Source organism: Pristis pectinata, chromosome 17, assembly GCF_009764475.1.
Source record: "Pristis pectinata isolate sPriPec2 chromosome 17, sPriPec2.1.pri, whole genome shotgun sequence".
In the NCBI taxonomy this organism is placed as follows: Eukaryota; Metazoa; Chordata; class Chondrichthyes; order Rhinopristiformes; family Pristidae; genus Pristis; species Pristis pectinata.
In genome coordinates, this window is record NC_067421.1 from 23,080,387 (window position 1) to 23,099,805 (window position 19,419).

Below are 19,419 nucleotides of genomic sequence, written 5' to 3' on the forward strand. Positions count from 1 at the left end.
GGTCTCATTAATTATACTATTTAGCTACAATAATCCACTTAATATCAATTCCATTTATTTGATGGACAACAAAAGTTATCAATCAATGATTACTAATTTGAGTAAGCCAGAGGCCTGCAACAATAACCCAGAGAATGTGAGCTAAAATCTCACTGTTTTGGCTCAAAATTTTAAATTTAGTTTGAACAGATTCTGCAGATAAAAAAAGCTGGTTTCAGTTAAAAGGAATCATGAATTTGCCAGAAATTCTTACAAAAATACTTTAAAGTGACCAGTGAGTTTTTGGAAAAGAATTCTGCTTTTCTTGCCTGTGCTAGCCTGTTCCTACACTGGAGTTCTAGTCCCACATCCATGCACTGAAACCTATTGCTGCTCCTCTCTTAAGTGATGTGTCTTAGACATTGGGGACTTAAGCATAGAATAAGCCTTCCTAATGCATCAATACACCGAGCAAAGGCTGTATTCATGATGAGAAAGTAATTTAATGATTAAGATAAATAGCAGTTTCAGAAGAAAAGGTTTGAGCAGAGTTGCAGGATGAATATGCAAATAAAAAAGTAATTTCCTCTTGGATAAATATTATTAATCTTCTGTGGGGGTTGAGCAAAATGTCCATTACAGAGGGAATGATTTTAAGCAGAAATGAATAGCTGAAGCTTAAAAAGTTTTGGGAAGTGATAGGTATTAGCAAAACTTCCAGTGCGAATAAAGTGAGTGGTATTTTTACCTTTTGCTGGTTTTGAAAATTTGCTCCTGTAAATTTTCCAGCTTACAAACTGCTGTTTTGCTTTGACATCAATAGAATTGGGCTAGACATCAAAAACAAGACTGCAGGTCCCGGACTACCCATCAGCAACACCACAGGAGATCCGGTAATTTTATAATAATAATTAAGGATGCATATATTGAGTTGTATATTATTATCAACAAATTTAGTTTTGAAATCTATCCCATAATAGTTTCACATATTGCAGACCACTTTAAGGCACTATAGTAATCTGAATTTTTATGGTAAGTAATTTTGGGTAGGCAAGGGTTTATTCACATAACAAATATATGATATGCCATGTAATTAAAATGGATGTTTTCCATGGTAACTGAAAATGCTGCAATGCATAAATATTTAACATGGTTATGAAATTATTAAGTATGAATAATAGGCTTTGACTATTACAGCAGGAAGAGTACAATGGACAATGGTCTGTTCATGGAGATAATAATTGTGCAGCTAATGCCTTGACTGTATGATTTGAACTGATGTATTTTTCTCAGCTGGAATTTCCACACTCTGATTGAAGTCTTACACTGGTGAAATATAGACTGCAATGAATCCTGTTCTTTCACTTAGAGAATGCTACAGAAGTGCATAATTTAGTGCAATAATAAGGAAGTCTGAAAGATATCCATTGATATGAATAGGAAAAAACTAGGAGAACTTAAAGATCTAGATAAACAAACTCTACAAGAAAAGCAGTTAAAAAGCAAATGGTACCTCTGTGCAATGTCTCAGTTTAATATTGATATGATTGTGCACACATTCATGTAGTATTCTTAGTTTTGGAAGCCAAGAAATCTGGATGCAGCACATTTTGATTTCCAGTTTTACCTCTTTTTTTTGTGACTTGTAACCCATCTGACTTGTAGCAGAAAATTCACTTCAGTAAGCAGAGTAAACATGATACAAATAAATAGAAGGGAGTAATAAAAATTGACAGACTTTACTTTCAAGTTGGGGGCTATCTCGGAGAGATGAGGATGAAAGCAAGGCACACTTGCTGCTAATTGGATGGTAAATCAGCAGGAATCACATTTTTAATTACTGCAATGCTTGCGCTTGAAGTGAAATTTCAGCCCGTGTGTGATTGTAACTTTTGGCTCATGACAGTCATGCTGTGTGCCTCTGCCTTTGATGATTGCTCATCTCACTTTCCCCCAGCGGATTGAGTTTTTTTTATTTGAGCAAGGATCCTGAGAGGTTTCTACTCTTTGCCTGTCTTTTTTCTCGCTGCGGTAGCTGTCGTCCTTGGAGCAGAACTGTCAGGGCCATTGGGGTCACAGAACAGCAAATGCCACAAGTGACCTTGAGAAGCACTGTAATCAAAGAGATTTCAAGGTGTGAACAACAATTGTCGTTACTCAAAGTCCGTAGGCCACCCCTTCCCCCCTCATGTAATGAAAGCAGATCTTACAAAAGAACTCTCACCAGTCCCTGAAATCTGTGAGTACTCACTCCCTTGGTGTCAGTCACCCTTTTCCAGGAAATAATTCAGGGCAGCACTGTGGAGGGAGCCCAAGACTTATGTGCTGATTTTTCTCTAATGCCCAGCTATCCTTTCTTTTGTAACAAAAGGGCCCCTTTTCTATTCATTATCTGGGATAAGAGGTCAAATGTTGAAGCTGTTAAGATTTAAAAGTAAAGTCTTAGACCCTGCCCCAGAAGACAGCATTCCCAAATTATTTGACTGATATGCTACAATGATGGATTTTGTGATAAAGGACAAATAATGGCAAGGAATTGCTTCCTGCTCAAGTGAACAAGATGGTATGCTATCCATTTCATCCCAGAATGTCTCCTCGTATCAGCTGTTCCTTACACCACTTTTCTCAGTATAATATGTTGCCAGGTATAGGAGAAACAAAGACACGGTATTTACTTACACATCTACCTTTATCAACATTTAGGAAATATTATTCTACAATGAGGCCTTCAAATGTAGTTGAAGAATGAAAATAAATACGGCACACCTTATATTGGATTGGGATTTCTAAATAACTGCAGAAGAGTAAAACAGCTTCTAATTCCCTGTAATGAAGCCAGTGCAAATTGTGGTTTTGTAGTTTTATTCTGCTGCATTTGATGTCATATGCCTATGTAGGTGTTACTGGATCTAATGCCCTTCCCCTACTTCCCCCCATGGTTTACTGACATCTCTAAGCAATGACAAATGAAGCAAATGTTACATTGTTCCACATGGAATAAATTGTATGTTACTGTATACAATGTCTGTGGTCACACCGATCCCTGAAGCCACATAGCATTACTCTTCAGTGAAATTCTCCATGATTGTAAAGTGCACTTTGCGACTGTTCCTAGCATTCTGTCCACTAAACTTTGGGTCAGTGGATAAAAATCTCAAGTGTTCCAGCACAGAACCGTTTCAATAAAAAAAATGTACAAGTACTATCATATGGTGTCAAAAATAGCACTGCCCCACAACATTTTAAAACTGCTAAACGTCACAAAGCTCTGATGATATTGATGCAGGCATTGTATACAACAGTGATCATCCTCTATTGTGCCATCCATGAAGGAAAAGCTTCAGTTTCTTTCTTGTTTCCATTTTTTTTAACCATACTATTATATATTTTAAAAACTAGCATCGTCTAGTCAGTTTTGGGACTAACTGAGCGCAAAATAAGTTACATTCACACCTCACATAACAAAGTTGCAGATTGGCATATCGAAAACAGACACAGATTCAGGAACTGCAGAAATAAAAGAAGTAGCTGACATTTTGGATAAGGTTATGGCTTTAGCTGAAGCTCTTGAAGAAGAAAGAAAGTGCAGAAGGATAGGGGCTTGGAGAGGGGATTTTGAAGGCATGACCCAAGCAACTGAAAGCTCTGGTACCAATTGTAGGATAAATGGGAAAGAAAGCATTGGAAATTGAGTCAATGTAAGCAGAAGTCAGGTGAGGACATTGGAGACATAAAGTGAGAAAAGACCACAGAAGGATTTAAGGATGAGAGCAAGAACATTAAATATGAGGAACTGTAGAGTGGGGCACCTTTGTCAATTACCAAGAAGCAAGATGATGAGCATCAGACCTCACGTTATCCTCATTGTAACAACTGCTTAGTCCTGCCTCATAATCTGCCTTTGGCTCTGCACCTTACTCATGCCTTTGCAACCTCCATATTTACGTATTCATTGCTCTTCCATCCTCTATGAAATTCATCTTGTCCTAAACTCTGCCCACCTTCCTGTTCCTTAGTAATTGACAAAGATATCCCATTTTACAATGCCTTAAGTTTAATGTTCTTGTTCTCATCTTTAAATCCTTTCATAACCTTGTCTCACTTTATGCCTCCAATCTCCTCTCCTGAGATCAGCCAGACAAAGCACTGATTCATTGAACAATCTGATCCAATTCATGAAAGTGTTCAAGGTTGAAGGACTGAGTTTTTAGCTGAGTTTGTGATAGGAGACAACAACAATCGCTTTAGCCTTGCTGCTACTGAAATGGAATAAGTTAAGATTCCTCAAGGATAGGTAATTGGATAGAATATTTGAGGATATAAATGTAGTCAAAGGATCAGAAGAAGCAATAGAAAGGAAGTGTTGGACAAATTCAATACAAGCATGGAAGCTGAACTCTTGTTTGTAGATGATTATCCCAAGGATGTGAGGTGGGAAGGTAAGCACTGCAAAAGGTGCTTAGACTTTATTCATATGGTTAGGTGTGGTTACCATTTCTCCAGGGCATAAATCATCAAAAAAATCAACTGGAATACCCACCCCAATTTAAAGACTGATCTTTATACCACCATCAATAAGGGATGACATTTCACTGAGAAATCCCTTCATCTGATGTCAGGGAGGGAGTAGGAATCAAATTGTTTTTAGCTTGAGGCAATGCTAAAATGATACTTAATGTAGATCTGGGAGCAAAGAGTGAATGGGACTTTGGTGTAAATTAGGATATAGATTTGGATGAGCCCAGGTTTATGGAGAGTGAAGGTTGGGAGGAAAGCAGGGAGAGCATTGAAATTGTTTAAACTGCAGGTAACAAAGGCGTGGATGAGGATTTCAGTTGCAGATAAAATGAGCCAAGGTTGAAGGTAGGCAGTGTTACACAGGAGGAAAAGGCAGCCTCTGTGTTGATGTGGTTACAGGATTGCAAGCTTATTTCAAAATTAAATTTACCATCAAGCTTTGCCTACAGATTGGTTCAACTTCAGATTTGGAAGGAGAACAGTGGAATTCCTGTGGCTAGAGAATGGAATTTGCAGAGGGAACCAAGTACAGTATTTAGTGAGAGGAAGTTTCAGCCTATTCTGTACTGGATGTCAGGTCAAAATTGTGGCAATTCAGAAAGAATGGAAGATTTAGTAGAGATGGTTTTAAGAAAGAGCTGAGTGTTGTCAGCACGCACGATGTGATTATGAACAATACCAGTGCAGTGCGGCATGTAGATGAGAAATCCTTGGGAAGACTTCACTTGTGGTAGTGGAAGAGCAGGTGATAATCCAGCCACAACTGGAGAGATTAGAATGGAATTAGGAAAGTGCAGTGCCACTTGGCTGGACTGTGGAGGAGATCATATAGAGATGGTGATTAGTTAGTAAAAGGACAAGGTGGGATGACTTACCATGGCCATAGACACATGAAATGTCATTTATAATCTGTGCCTTTATTGCTTGAAATAGAAACAAATCCCACAGAAGAGAATTGTAAATAAAAATATTTTAAGAGGCATAAATACTTTGCCTTTTCTCTCTATATTTGACATTGACAAAATGGCAATATTCATAAATGATTCAGATGGATTTACATGAAAAAAGTATCAAGATGCATAAGCAACTCCTGAGTGGTATATTGCTCATAAGCAGGGATAATAAATTAGTTTCTTACAAGTCATTCACAATCTATGAATACTGAACAACTATCAGCTCTAATTCCCAGTGAGTGATTTAATGTCACTTTTACCTCAACCATAGCAAAATATATCAGTACATGTTCAACCTAAATCTTTGTTACATGTTCTGAGCTGTTAACTGACTCATCATTCAACCCAACCAAAGAGAGTGAGGTTAAAACCAACAAAGAAAATAAACTGCTGGATTGTACTTTGAAATCAGTGTTCACATTTCCAGACCAATGCTGAAACTTATAATGGGGTAGCAATACAGTTGAGGAAGTTGCAAAATAAGGTTGTGGGGGGTGAGCATGAGGTGGGGTAGATAAGTTAGGGAGGGGTTGGCCACTGGAGTCCTGCAGCCTATGTAGAAAAGAGCAAACTGAATGATTCTAGTAGTAGACTGAAGAGAAATAGGGCATTTATGATGGTAGAGCAAGAGAGGTTAGCCAGCATTGGCATCGTCAAGCTCAGAGGTCACAGGCTGTGGGTGATTCACTCTACAGAGTGTTTTATTCTTCTTCTATCTCAAAAATGTTAATCTAACATAGTCATAATGTGCCAATTTAAAAGGGAGGCCCAATGTGACAAGGGATGATGTGGGAGACCTATATATAGCTACAACCGTGAAGAAGAAAACCATTCAACAGTTTAGTTCAAGTGCTGTAATATTTTATTGCTAGAAGAGAAGTTCTTAAAATTAAAGCCATATTTCATATGACCAATTGGATCAAGAGTCTTAATAATGAATCTCAGATGCCTAACATTTGATATGTCCTTCCAAGATTTGGTTTCATTACTAACTCAGTATTATTGTTTGCTTCTTCTTCCTCACTGACCATTCAAGTGCTTTGGAAATATTATTTGTCTGCAGACATTGTAACAGTTTTTTGTGGCTGATTTTAGCTACAGGTAAGACTAAAATGGCAGTACAGTGGCTCTTTCAACATCATCACACTCTCCAGCATCTTACAGCCTTTGTTCCACTTTCACTTTTTACTTCTCTGTAAATGATCATGGAAACAGAAGTTCAAAGGTCATATTCAGAGTGGATGGTTATAAAAGATTAATTACCATTGGCTGGGGAATTGGAATTAGAATTGGTTTATTATTGTCACATGTACCAAGGTACAGTGAAAAACTTGTCTTGCATACCGTTCATACAGATCAATTCATTACAGTGCATTGAAGTAGTAGAGATAAAACATTAACATTAAAGTGTAACAGCTATAGAGAAAGTGCACTGCAGGTAGACAATAAGGTGCAAGGTCATAACAAGGTAGATTGTGACGTCAAGAGTCCATCTTATTGTACTAGGAAACTGTTCAATAGTCTTATAACAGCGGTATAGAAGCTGTCCTTGAGCCTGGTGGTTTGTGCTTTCAGGCTTTTGTATCTTCTGCCTGATGGGAAAGGGGAGAAGAGAGAATGACCTGGATGGGTGGGGTCTTTGATTATGCTGGCTACTTCACCGAGGTAATGAGAAGTATAGACAGAGTCCATGGAGGGGAGGCTGGTTTCTGTAATGTGCTAAGCTGTGTCTACAACTTTTCGCAGTTTCTTGCGGTCCTGAGCAGAGCAATTACCATACCAAGCCGTGATGCATCCAGATAGGATGCTTTCTATGGTGCATCAATAAAAATTGCTGAGGGTCGATGGGGACATGCCAAATTTCTTTAGTATCCTCAGGAAGTATAGGTGCTGGTGAGCTTTCTTGGCCATGGTGTCTAGGACGGGCTGTTGGTGATGTTCACTCCTAGGTCTTGAAGCTCTCAACCCTCTCAACCTCAGCACCATTGATATAGATGAGAGCACATGCACTGACCCCCTTTTCTGAAGTCAATGACCAGTTCTTTTGTTTTGCTGACATTGAGGGAAAGGTTGTTGTGATGACACATGTTACTAAGTTCTCTATCTCCTTCCTGTACTCCAACTCACTGTTATTTAAGACACGCTCCACTATGGTGGTATCATCTACAAACTTGTAGATGGGGTTAGAGCAGAATCTGGCCACACAGTCATAAATGTATAGAGAATAGAGTAGGGGACTGAGGACGCAGCCTTGTGGGGCACCAGTGTTGAGAATAATCGTGGTGGAGGTGTTGCTGCCTATCCTTACTGATTGCAGTCTGTCGGTCAAGAAGTCAAGGATCCAGTTGCAAAGTGAGGTGTTAAGTCCCAGGTCTCGGAGTTTGGTGATGAGTTTGCTTGAAATCATATTATTGAAGGTGGAACTGTAGTCAATAAACAATAGTCTAATGTAGGTGTCTTTATTGTCCAGATGCTCCAGAGATGAGTGTAGGGCCAGGGAGATGGCGTCTGCCATAGATCTGTTTCGGCGATAAGAAGGAAGGGAGAATATGTATATTAATGGTTACCCCATGGTCATTTGGAAGAAAAATATACGTCTAAGGATGAGGAAGTTTCTGTATTTCAGTGTTTTGCAGACAGCAACGTGACACCATCAGCTGCAGAGAAAGAACTGCCGTGCCTGCTAATGATCTTTCAAAAACTGCTAAATACATATCAGGTAAGTGGGAAGCATCAGTCTACAGCTTGTTCTATCTTGCAGAAAAAGTGACAAAAATGAATTGTTGCTGGGAACCAGATATTTGAGATTTCTTATATTAAATCTAAGTTGTTTGAAGTCTGGAGTTTTTCCTGTAAGTATTGTGGCTAGTTAGCCAAAGTGAATGAAAACTGAAGATAAAGGGACCACTTACTCAGAAAGAAAAGCTCATCAAAACAAAATTATATTGTATTGCTAACAAATAAAGACCTTCATGAGCCTTGAACAGGTTCAGAGAGGCTGTAACTTATGTATGCACAAACACTTTTGCCAAATACACCTCCCTGCTCTTTCCTCATGTTAATCTGCTTTAGAGAAATACGTCATCTGTGCTAAAATAACAAGAAGAAAAGCTTTAGGTAACTGCATTCAGTATCCCCACAAGACCATGAAAATTTGCACGGGACCGGCAGACTGGTGATGAAAATACTTCATTCTCACCTGATGAAGAGATGGCCAGCAGCCTCATGACTGAAACAAAAGATGGTCAAAAATAAAGACACCTTTAAAAGGCAATGAGGTGCACTGTCAACAAGCTGCCTAGATTTTAAATCGACATTAACTATGACAAAAATGCCCATTGATGTCAATAGAAATTAAATTTGGGTGTATTCTATAAGGTTCAAAGGAAAGTTTAGGCTTCTCCCAGTCTGGGCCCACTTTTCTCCCTGTAACCCCCTCCCAGTGAGGAATTGCTGGGAGATAGATGAATTTGTGGGCGGGCAGGTGACAGACAGCCTCTCGATCATTCCCGAAGCCCTATATTTCTCTCCAGGCCATCTGTCACTTCCCACCAATTTCAGGTTAGGTACTGACCGACATTATGAAAGCAGGTTTGGGAGTTAAAATCAAACTGATGAGGTTGAGGTGGTTTATTGCTCTTTACCCCTGACAGCCCAGCACTTACCACTGGTTCAAATAGGGCCTAAAGCTACACCTCAATTTACTGGGAGAGTTATCAATAAATAATGATTGGGGAATGTGGAACAGAAAGAACAACTTCACATATGTGGCAACACAGAGTATTTTCTTTAATACCAAATTACTTACAGAAAGCTAAACAGAGGGAAAGAAAATAATCAGGAACGATGATCTACTGGTGTTATGAGAGAAAAAAAATGCAAAAAAAATTATTTAATCTTTTTTATTTTTTTAAATCTACAACAAGAAAAATTTGAAGGTTAATTTTCAATGCTAGAGAGGATGTTTTTCAATATTTGAGAAATAACAAGCTTTTATAAGTTTACCTACACTAGAATGGACAAGACCTATTTTTCACTGGTAGGTTTAGTGAGTTTCTATCAGATGAGTAAAGCAACTTTGTGTTCTCCTGTGTAATCCAATGCTGAGCCTCTCAGTGGGGTGCCAATTCAATAGAAGTCTGGCAGCAATTTATAGACTTCTGTATTTACCTGCAGGTGTGTGTTTCCAGATGTTGCCGTTCAATAGACATGCGAATAATGGTGAATACTTTTAGACGATGTTATTTCTATAGCAAAGTCTGGGACAAAACTAGCCTAGGTAATATTTCACTTCAGCAAGGGTTAATTTTCCTTAGTCCCTTTGGGAGAGGGCTAGAAGGGTGCTTCATGAATCAGAAATTATAACAAGAGCAGGAAAGGAAAACATAAGATTAACTAGTTATTAAAGTAACGCCTTTTTTTTGCCTTGCACTTTAACCAAATTCCCTGCCTTCCACCTTAGCCCAGGGTTTCCCTTTTGTTCTCTCCACCCAATCTCTCTTTATCTTCATCTTTAAAAAATATTTCTATGTTTTCCCAGTTCTAAAATCAGGTCATGGATCTGAAAGTAATTCTGTCAATATTCCCATAGATAATGCCTGACATACAATCAAATTAGGAGCAGGAGTAGGCCACTCGGCCTATTGAACTCTCTGCCATTCAACAAGAGCACGGCTGCTCTGATTATAACCTCAAGTCTGCTTTCGTGCCTATAGCACCCCCCCTCCCCCCGGTAACCTCTCTCCCACCTTACCTCCACCTTAAAAATATTCACACACTCTGATTCCACTACCTTTCGAGCAAGAGAGTTCCAAAGACTCATGACCCTCTGAGAGTAAAAAATTATCTCCTCATCTTGGCCTTAACTGTGAAATCCCTTATATTTAAACTATGACTCTTGGTTTGAAATTCTCCAACAAGAGGAAGTATGCTCTCCACATTCACTCTGTTGAGACCCCTTATGAACTTTTATGTTTCAATCCAGACAACCCTTATTCTTCAAAACTCCAAGTACAGCTTGGATAGCCTTTACTCATTAGATAACCAACTTCATCCGTGATTTTTTTGTTCTGTTTTTATTTCAGATTTCCAGCATCTGCAGTCTTTTAAGTCCAGAAAGCCCACCTTGAGGAAAAATTGCTTTTTTCTCCATCAGGATTACTGTCTGTCTCTTCTACCTTGTTCGTCTTCATTGATTTCTGTTTTCCTCCTTGTTTTTGATCATGAGATTTGACATGTATGTAGACCATGCTCTTTCTTACAAAATCCATAAGGAAACAGTGGGTTGCCCCAGTATCTTCAAATAAAAAAATGAACAAAGGCAATCCTTTTTTAGAAAGGCACAACTATCAAAAATCTTAACAAAACAAAGGAAACATTAGATGAAAGAATGATATTATCATCTATGACTGCTGTTTCCTCTATAGTCCTGGAATGGTTGTGGAAAACCACAAACAAAGCAGTGGACATCACCTGCTACTTCACATGAGCACACAATAATATGGTAGCCACAAGCTGTGTGTCCTGTAGAATGAAACACAAATGAGATGGTCAGATCTGTTAGACTGGTGAAGAGATGCAAAACTGTCTGTCATTCAGGAAGCTTAAAGGATAAGTTATGTCCATAGGGGTCACAAGAGCAGACAGAAATAAGGAGATTTTTGGAAAACATTAGATGGAGTAAATGAGTTATTTTAGGTAAATTATATGGCCAGTCTACATTTAGACTTTGAGAGCATAGGAAGTAGGGAATGGAGTAGGTCAATTGGTCACCATGCTCTGAGATCATGGTTGATCCTGCTCTATTCCTGTATCCTTTGGTTTCCAAAGTATCTAACATTCTACCAATCCAGGTACTAATTAACTAAACATCCACAGGCCTCTGGTTTGGAAAATCCGAAGGATTCACAATTTTTAAGTGAGGAAACCTCTCCTTTTCTCGGTTCTAAATGACCAACATTGTATTCTGAGGCAGTGAACACAATTTCTAGGCTCTTCAACCAGAGGAAACATCCTCTCAGCATCTACAACTTTAAGAATCTTGCGCTCCAAATAAAGCCATTTCTTCTAACCCCTAGGTCAACAACCAAGGTCATCAACTTGAAGCATCACCTCTGTTTCTCTTCCCCACAGCAGAGCTGCCTGGTCTGCTGAGTATTTCCAGCATGTTTTGATTTTCCTTACATTTATGGTCCAATCCAACAATTTTCATTAATACAGCTTTCACATAAGCAAACTGTCCCAAGGCATTCCACAGGATCAATATAACAAAATGATGTCAATCCACATGGCACAATATTAGGACAAGTGACCAAAGGCTTGGTTACAATATGGGTTTTAAAGTGCATCTTAAAGGCAAATAAAGAAAATCAAAGTGGAATAATTCAGGGAGGGCAGTCCAGGGATTTGGAAACTGAAAGCCCAGTTACTAAATGAGGACCGACTAAGTTAATTGATGATCTAGACATCAGTATTGGAAAAGTGCAGGTACTTTGGTAAGTTATAGGGTTGAGGAGTTTATAGTGTTAAGAAGGTTACAGGGTAGGGAGGGGTGAGACCAAGGAAAATTTTGAAAATAAGGACGAGGATTTTACAATCAAGGCACAGCTAATTTAGGACTCAAATGTGGGTCAGCAGGCGTAGACTGATGGATGAAATGGAATTGGTTTATTATTGGAATTGATTTATTATTGCCACATGTACCGAGGTACAGTGAAAAACTTGTCTTGCATTCCATTCTTACAGATCAATTCATTACACAGTGCATTGAGGTAGTACAAGGTAAAACATTAACAGAATGCAGAATAAAGTGTAACAGCTACAGAGAAAGTGCAGCACAGGTAGACAATAAGGTGCAAGGTCATAACGAGGTAGACTGTGAGGTCAAGAGTCCATCTTATTGTACTAGGGAACCGTTCAATATTCTTATAACAGCGGAATAGAAGCTGTACTTGAGCCTGGTGGTGGGTGCTTTCAGGCTTTTGTATCTTCTGCAAACTTGTAGATGGGGGTTAGAGCAGAATCTGATCACACAATCATGAGTGTATAGGGAGTAGAGTAAAGGGCTGAGGACACAGCCTTGTGGGGCACCAGTGTTGAGAATAATTGTGCCGGAGGTGTTGTTGCCTATCCTCACTGGTTGCAGTCTGTTTGTCAGGAAGTCAAGGATCCAGTTTCAAAGGGAGGTGTTGAGTCCCAGGTCTCAGAGTTTGGTGATGATGCAATGCCAATTACAAGATGACAATCATGCCAATTACGACAACTATGACATATTATTCGGGCCTTTAAATAATAGAATGGCAATTCTTGGTATAATGGTGCAGGGCTTTGGTGAGATCACACTTGGAATACTCTGTATGGTTCTGGTCTCTGTACCTTGGAGCTGGCGCAGTGTACATCCATTAGATTGATTTCTAGGATGGAAGGGATGTCCTTTGAGGGTGACTGAAATAGCTTGGCTCATTCTCTCTGTAAATTAAAAGAATAAAAGGGGATCTCATTGAAACATTGCAGGATTGAGAGGGTAGATAGTGTGAGCAAATTCCTTAAGCTGGGAAGTCTAGAACTAAAAGCCACAGTGTCAACATTGCAGAATTACTCACTTCAGACTAAAATGAGGAGAAATTTCTTTAGTCAGGGGAATGTAAATCTTTGGAATTCTCAACCTGGGGTAGCTATGGATGTGTAGCTATTGAATATATTTCAGAGTGAAATCTTTAGATTTTTTGTAGCTAAAGGAGTCATGAAATAGTGGGATTGGGCAGCAAAGTAAATAGGAGGAACAGTATGTTATCATCTTATTGAATGGGGATTCAGGAACCTCTACAGCCTTTTACAAATTCCATGTTGTTATATTTTTAAATACTAACACCATTTTTTTCCTAATTGCTCATTCTGTCTCCATGTTAAGTTTCTGTGATTTGTTCAGAAGGAAAAAGGTTCTTTTGAGTACCAGCATTTACCAATCTGCACGCTTTTAAAAACACATCCTGATTTTCTATTTTCCCAGGAGAGAGGAGTGAACTGTCAGAGGGCAGACCTGAAATCCAGTGCAACCAGGAAAAGCCCTGTCATGAGAAAGAGACAAATACTGAAGGAAGCCATGGGAAATTGGATTATGTAGATTCCAGATAAAGCAATGTGGTCCGAGGTTAAATTTACCCAGAGGGAGAAATATAGAAAGAGATGCAGACTATTGAGGGATTGCAGTCCATAGAGCCATAGAGAGATAGAGCACAGAAATAGGTCCTGTGGCCCACCAAGTCTGTACTTATCCGACATTAATCCCATCTTTTTTTATTCTCTCCACATTCTTATCAACAACTCCCAAATTTTATCACTCACCTACACATTAGGGGCAATTTGGAATTGGAATTGGTTTGTTATTGTCACTTGTATCGAGATACAGTGAAAATTTGTCTTGCACACTGTTCATGCAGATCAATTCATTACACAGTGCATTGAAGTAGTACAGGGTAAAACAATACAGAATGCAGAGTAAAGTGTCACAGCTACAGAGGAAGTGCAGTGCAGGGAGACAATAAGGTGCAATGTCATATCGAGGTGGACTGTGAGGTCAAGAGTCCATCTTATCGTACTAGGGGACCATTCAATAGTCTTATAACAGCATGATAGAAGCTGTCCTTAAGCCTGGTGGTATGTTTCAGGCTTTTGTATCTTCTGCCTGACAGGAGAGGGAAGAAAACAGAATGTCTGGTGTGCGTTTGGTCTTTGGTTATGCTGGCTGCTTTACCGAGGCAGCGAGGTTTCTGTGAGGGCCTGAGCTGTGTCCACAACTCTCTGTAGTTTCTTGTGGTCCCAGGCAGAGTAGTTGCCATACCAGGCCACGATGCATCCAGATAGGATGCCTTCTATGGTGCATCAATAAGAATTGGTGAGTGTCAAAGGGGACATGCAAAATTTCTTTAGTCTCCTGAGGAAGTAGAGGTACTGGTGAGCTTTCTTGGCCATGGCATCCATGTGGTTAGACCAGGACAGACTATTGGTGATGTTCATTCCTGCGTACTTGCAGCTCTCAACTCTCTTGATCTCAGCACCATTGATGAAGACAGGAGCATGTACACCACCCCCCTTCCTGAAGTCAATGACCAGCTCTTTTGTTTTGCTGACATTGAGGGAAAGGTTGTTGTCATGATACCATGCCATTAACCTTACTATCTCCCTCCTGTACTCCGACTCATCATTATTTGACATATAGCCCACTACGGTGGTATCATCTGCAAACTTGTAGATGGAGTTAGAGCAGAATCTGGCCATGCAGTCATGAGTGTATCGGGAATAGAGTAGGGGGCTGAGGATGCAGCCTTGTGGGGCACCAGTGTTGTGAGTAATCATGCCAGAGGTGTTGCTGCCTATTCTTACTGATTGCGGTTTGTTGGTCAGGAAGTCAAGGATCCAGTTGCAAAGGGAGATGTTGAGTCCAAGGTCTCGGAGTTTGGTGCTGAGTTTGCCTGGAATTATATTATTGAAGGTGGAGCTGTAGTCAATAAACAATAGTCTAATGCAGGTGTCTTTACTGTCCAGATGCTCCAGAGATGAGTGTAGGGCCAGGGAGATGGCGTCTGCTGGAGACCTGTTTTGGTGGTAGGCAAATTGCAGTGGGTCTGGGAGGCTGCAGTTAATGCATGCCATGACCAACCTCTCAAAGCACTTCATGATGGTGGATGTCAAAGCCACCGGGCGGTAGTCATTAAGAAACATTACCTTGTTTTTCTTAGGTACCGGGATGATAGTGATCTTCTTAAAGCAGGTGGGAACCTCAGATTGAAGCAGGGAGAGGTTATAAATGTCCACAAATACCCCCACCAGCTGACCTGCACAGGATCAGTTTGCAATGCCAGTGTACCTACCGACCTGCACACAGGATATGGGAGAAAACCAGATCACAGGGAGAATGTGCAAACTGCACGCAGACAGCATCTGAGGTCAGGATTGAACCCAGCTCTCTGAAGCTGTGTGGCAGCGGTTCAACTGGCTGTATCACTGTGCTGCAGTGAAACAAATCTTTGCTCAGGAAGGAGTTACCCATGGATATAATAACAATGCATTGGAATGGTGAGCCATCTCCCTGGAATGAAAACAATACATACTGAGGTAAGGTTAGGGGTTTGAAAAGGACGGATATCCAGGGCAGTTTTCCATGTGGACATTAATGACTCAGGGATAATAGGACACGGACCTTAAAACATGTTATAAATAACAACTTTGAAATGTCGACGCTGGGGACGTGAATAATGCCATGCTTCCGGTATTTAGGAATGAAGGGAACTTCTCCAAATGAATGGAGGAGATCTTTGAATGGCTGACAGCATGATTTGCATACGACAATGCCAACCATTATAAATAACTGGGAGCCTTTCCAGAACAAAAAGCACTGGTGTAGGAGACGTGCTACATTTAAACCAAGTAGGGACAAAGAGGCTTGGAAGTATCATTGTGGTAGAAACTGCTGGGTGCCACCAAACGTGCCAGAGATCTTGCTCATGCCGCCTGGAAGGAAGTGGCATTGAAATTGAGCACCAACTTCCCACACCCCCACCACTACAGAGCAACACCACACAATAGTGCCGGCTCTGGTATAAACAGAGGAGTGCAGGCTGGTAATGGATAACAGTTTTTCATCCCCAATTTGTCCGAGGGGTCACTTAGTTAACACAGACAACTCCATATTTTTGAAAGCTCAGCAGAGAGTTTGAGGCAATGGAATTTAGACCTCTTTGGTATTCAGTGTGACTCTTATTCTGAAGAATGAGTTAATCTTGGGTAATAAAAGTGCAAAAGAAATCTGAATTCCAAAAGCTAAGTCAATGAGCATAAATGGGCCATATTTTCAGGCTTGTTAAAATTCATTTGTGATTCCTTATATCATTGAAATTAGTCAACGCAACTGTTTGGTCTTTGATGAAAGACAACTATATTTCTTTAATTATATTGCTTTCCCTTCAAATATCAGAATGCTTTGTGGTATAAGTTACCACAGAAAATAATCCTTATTTCTGGCTTAATATAAAGAAAGTGCCAAGGCTTTGAACTGCTCCTCTCACTTTGGTTCTTCTTTGAGAAGCCCCTCTCATTTGCGATTAAAATGGATGTTTCACACTGTTTGATTAGCGTAAGTGCTGTACACCAGCAGCTCCCAGCTCATGGCACAGGACTCAGCTTGTGGCCTGCAGATTATTCATCATCTCCCTCGGCAGGAGTTCGCTTCTCACTCTCACTTATTCTTTACAAAGCTCTTGTCTATTCAGAAAGTTTCCAAGAGGTCACCAGAATGTACACAAGCTCGTATTCTATTCACAGGTGAGCCTTCTGAATTCTTCAAACAGGTCACGGCTAGGGCAGAAACTCTTATGGAGTACTTCACTTCCTATAACCTGATGCAGAGGGGTTTTGATTTTGTAGGTCTTTGATAAAATGGTGTGCTTGTTGTCTGAATGTACCACAGAGATTCATGTACTTTCTTATTTGAATGTCCATAATTAGTAAGTCATTTCAAGAGTAACTTATTTGCATCTTCACATCAAATTTTTGTTATGTCTTATACATGTACAGACTACAAGTAAACTCTTGAAGCAAATCCATTTCAGGGAGTGTGAATCAAATCTCCACTTTTCTCATTTTCTAGGACTAAACATGAGCTCTGAATTTCAATTGTGTTCATTAAGCTTTTGTTGCAAGTTCCTCCCTCTTCCATTTACACAACTTATTTTCAAGCACATTCAAAAGAGTAGTGAAATAATTTGTAAAGCAAGACAGTGGATAGTGAACCCTAAATTGGGTATACTCACATGCAGGTATGTGAATGGTCAAGGTGATTCACAAGAAGGCGTGTTGTGATTGTGTAACGCTCACTATTGGTGGTGAAGCTAGTTGCACAGAGGGTGAAAATGAATTTTGATAGAAGAGAGCCTTGAACTTGACTATAAGGAGAATTGTGGGCACACACTTCACATCTCCTTTGGCGGGTGGGAGCACATTTGCAATGACGCCATTTTCTATCATCAAAGCTACTGCATTGCCAGATGACATTTGTGTAGCAGTATGCACCATACACCGATGCATGTTGAACAATTTGTGCTATGGGAGCTAAATTACAATCTTTTATCAGGATTTTATATACTTCCAAAAAGACAGAACACATCTGTAGTCTAGCTGTGCTGAGGGTGTCAGTAACATTTGATTGGTACTATTTGCCACTTGATCAGTTTTTGTTATCTGTGCATTTGTTGAGTTTCAGATGAGTGAGGAAAAGCCCCCAAAACATTTGATTTTTACATCTTTGTTCCTTCTATGTAATCTGTAATCCAGTCTCTGGATTTGTGGTCATCATTTCCATTCTACATTCACTTTCCCTCACGTAAAGCAGCCTCCCCTCCATTGACTCTGTCTACATTTCCTGCTGTCTCGGGACAGCAGCCAACATAGTCAAAGACTTCTCCCACCCCGGTCGCTCTCTCTTCTCCCAACTTCCATTGGGCAGAAGATACAAAAGTTTGAAAACATAAACCACCAGTCTCAAGGACAGCTTTTATTCCACTGATATAAGGCTCTCGAACAGACCTCTTGTATGATAAAGATGAACTCTTAAATTGGTAAATTGGTTTATTATTGTCACATGTACCGAGGTACAGTGAAAAGTTTTGCTTTGCATGCTATCCATACAGATCATTTCATCACATCAGTGCATTGAGGTAGTACAAGGGAAAACAAACACAAAATGCAGAATAAAGTGTTACAGTTACAGAGAAAGTGTAGCGCAGGCAGACAGTAAGGTGCAGGGCCAAAACGAAGTAGACTGTGAGGTCAAGAGTCCATCTTATCGTACTAGGGAACCATTCAATAGTCTTATAATTGAGGGATAGAAGCTGTCCTTGAGCCTGGTGGTATGTGCTTTCAGGCTTTTGTATCTTCTGCCCGATGGGAGGGGGGAGAAGATAGAATGTCTGGGGTGTGTGGGGTCTTTGACTATGTTGGCTGCTTTACTGAGGCAGTGAGAAGTGTAGACAGAATCCATGAAGGGGAGGCTGGTTTCCATGATGTGCTGAGCTGTATCCTACCTTGTCTAATCTACCTTGTCTTGGCCCTTGACTACCTGCACTGCCCTTTCTCTGTAACAGAATTTGTAATACTATATTCTGCATTCTGTTATTGTTTTTCCCTTTGGGTTCTACCCTGATGTATTTATGTTTTAGAATTATCTATCTGGATGGCATGCAAAGCAAAGTTTTTCACTGTATCTCAGTACATGTGACAATAATAAACCAATTATTTGCAAACAAGTCTGATTTAGAAATGTAGGGAAAAATCCAACAGCAAACATTGACCAATGTGATGAGAAATTAGGAGAGCACTCAGAGGAGAGGGGAGGTTGGTTGATGTGATTGTGGTCCAGAGGCAGGTATGAGGATGTGTCTGAGAGCTTACATTTGGCCTCTGCATGGTAGATGTTGGTTTACCAGACTGCAACAACATCATTCTTGTCTGCAGGTTTGGTAACAGAACTTGGATTGGTTTGCAGAGTGCTGCACATTCAGAAGAAGGTTGGAGTGAGTGGGGGGTGTAGAGAAATCAAGGTGTTCAATGTCACATTGGCAATTCACAATGTTCTCAGAGGACTTGAAGACCTTTGTCTTCAGTTTCTGAAAAGGTCTAAAAACTAAAGGAAGGGTACCTTCTTAATGATGAGTCACAAACAAACATATGTAAAAGCTGCCCTCATGTCTACACCTGTGGATGTCTGAGTAACACTTAGGGTATAGAAATCTGGCATATATCGTGAGTTTAAGGGAATTATAGCAATGGTGTAGAGTGTGTAAACGCTGGTCTCCTGACCAGAACAATTAGTTCCTGGATCTAGGTTTTTTTTTCCAGTTAAAATTCTCACACAGACCACATCCTAGAAGTGGCTGCACTGTGGCGCAGTAGATGGTGTTGCTATCATGCAGCCTCA

The 19,419-nt window shown here is 40.0% G+C and overlaps 1 long non-coding RNA gene across 1 annotated transcript in view; it reads left to right on the top strand.

Moving 5' to 3' along the window:
* Positions 1-771: 771 nt before the first annotated feature.
* The window catches only part of LOC127579555 (uncharacterized), a 73,785-nt gene continuing 55,137 nt past the window's right edge, over positions 772-19,419 (top strand). Inside the window, exon 1 of the long non-coding RNA XR_007957699.1 lies at positions 772-872. This is a non-coding gene — a long non-coding RNA (uncharacterized LOC127579555). The remainder of the gene's footprint in view (positions 873-19,419) is intronic.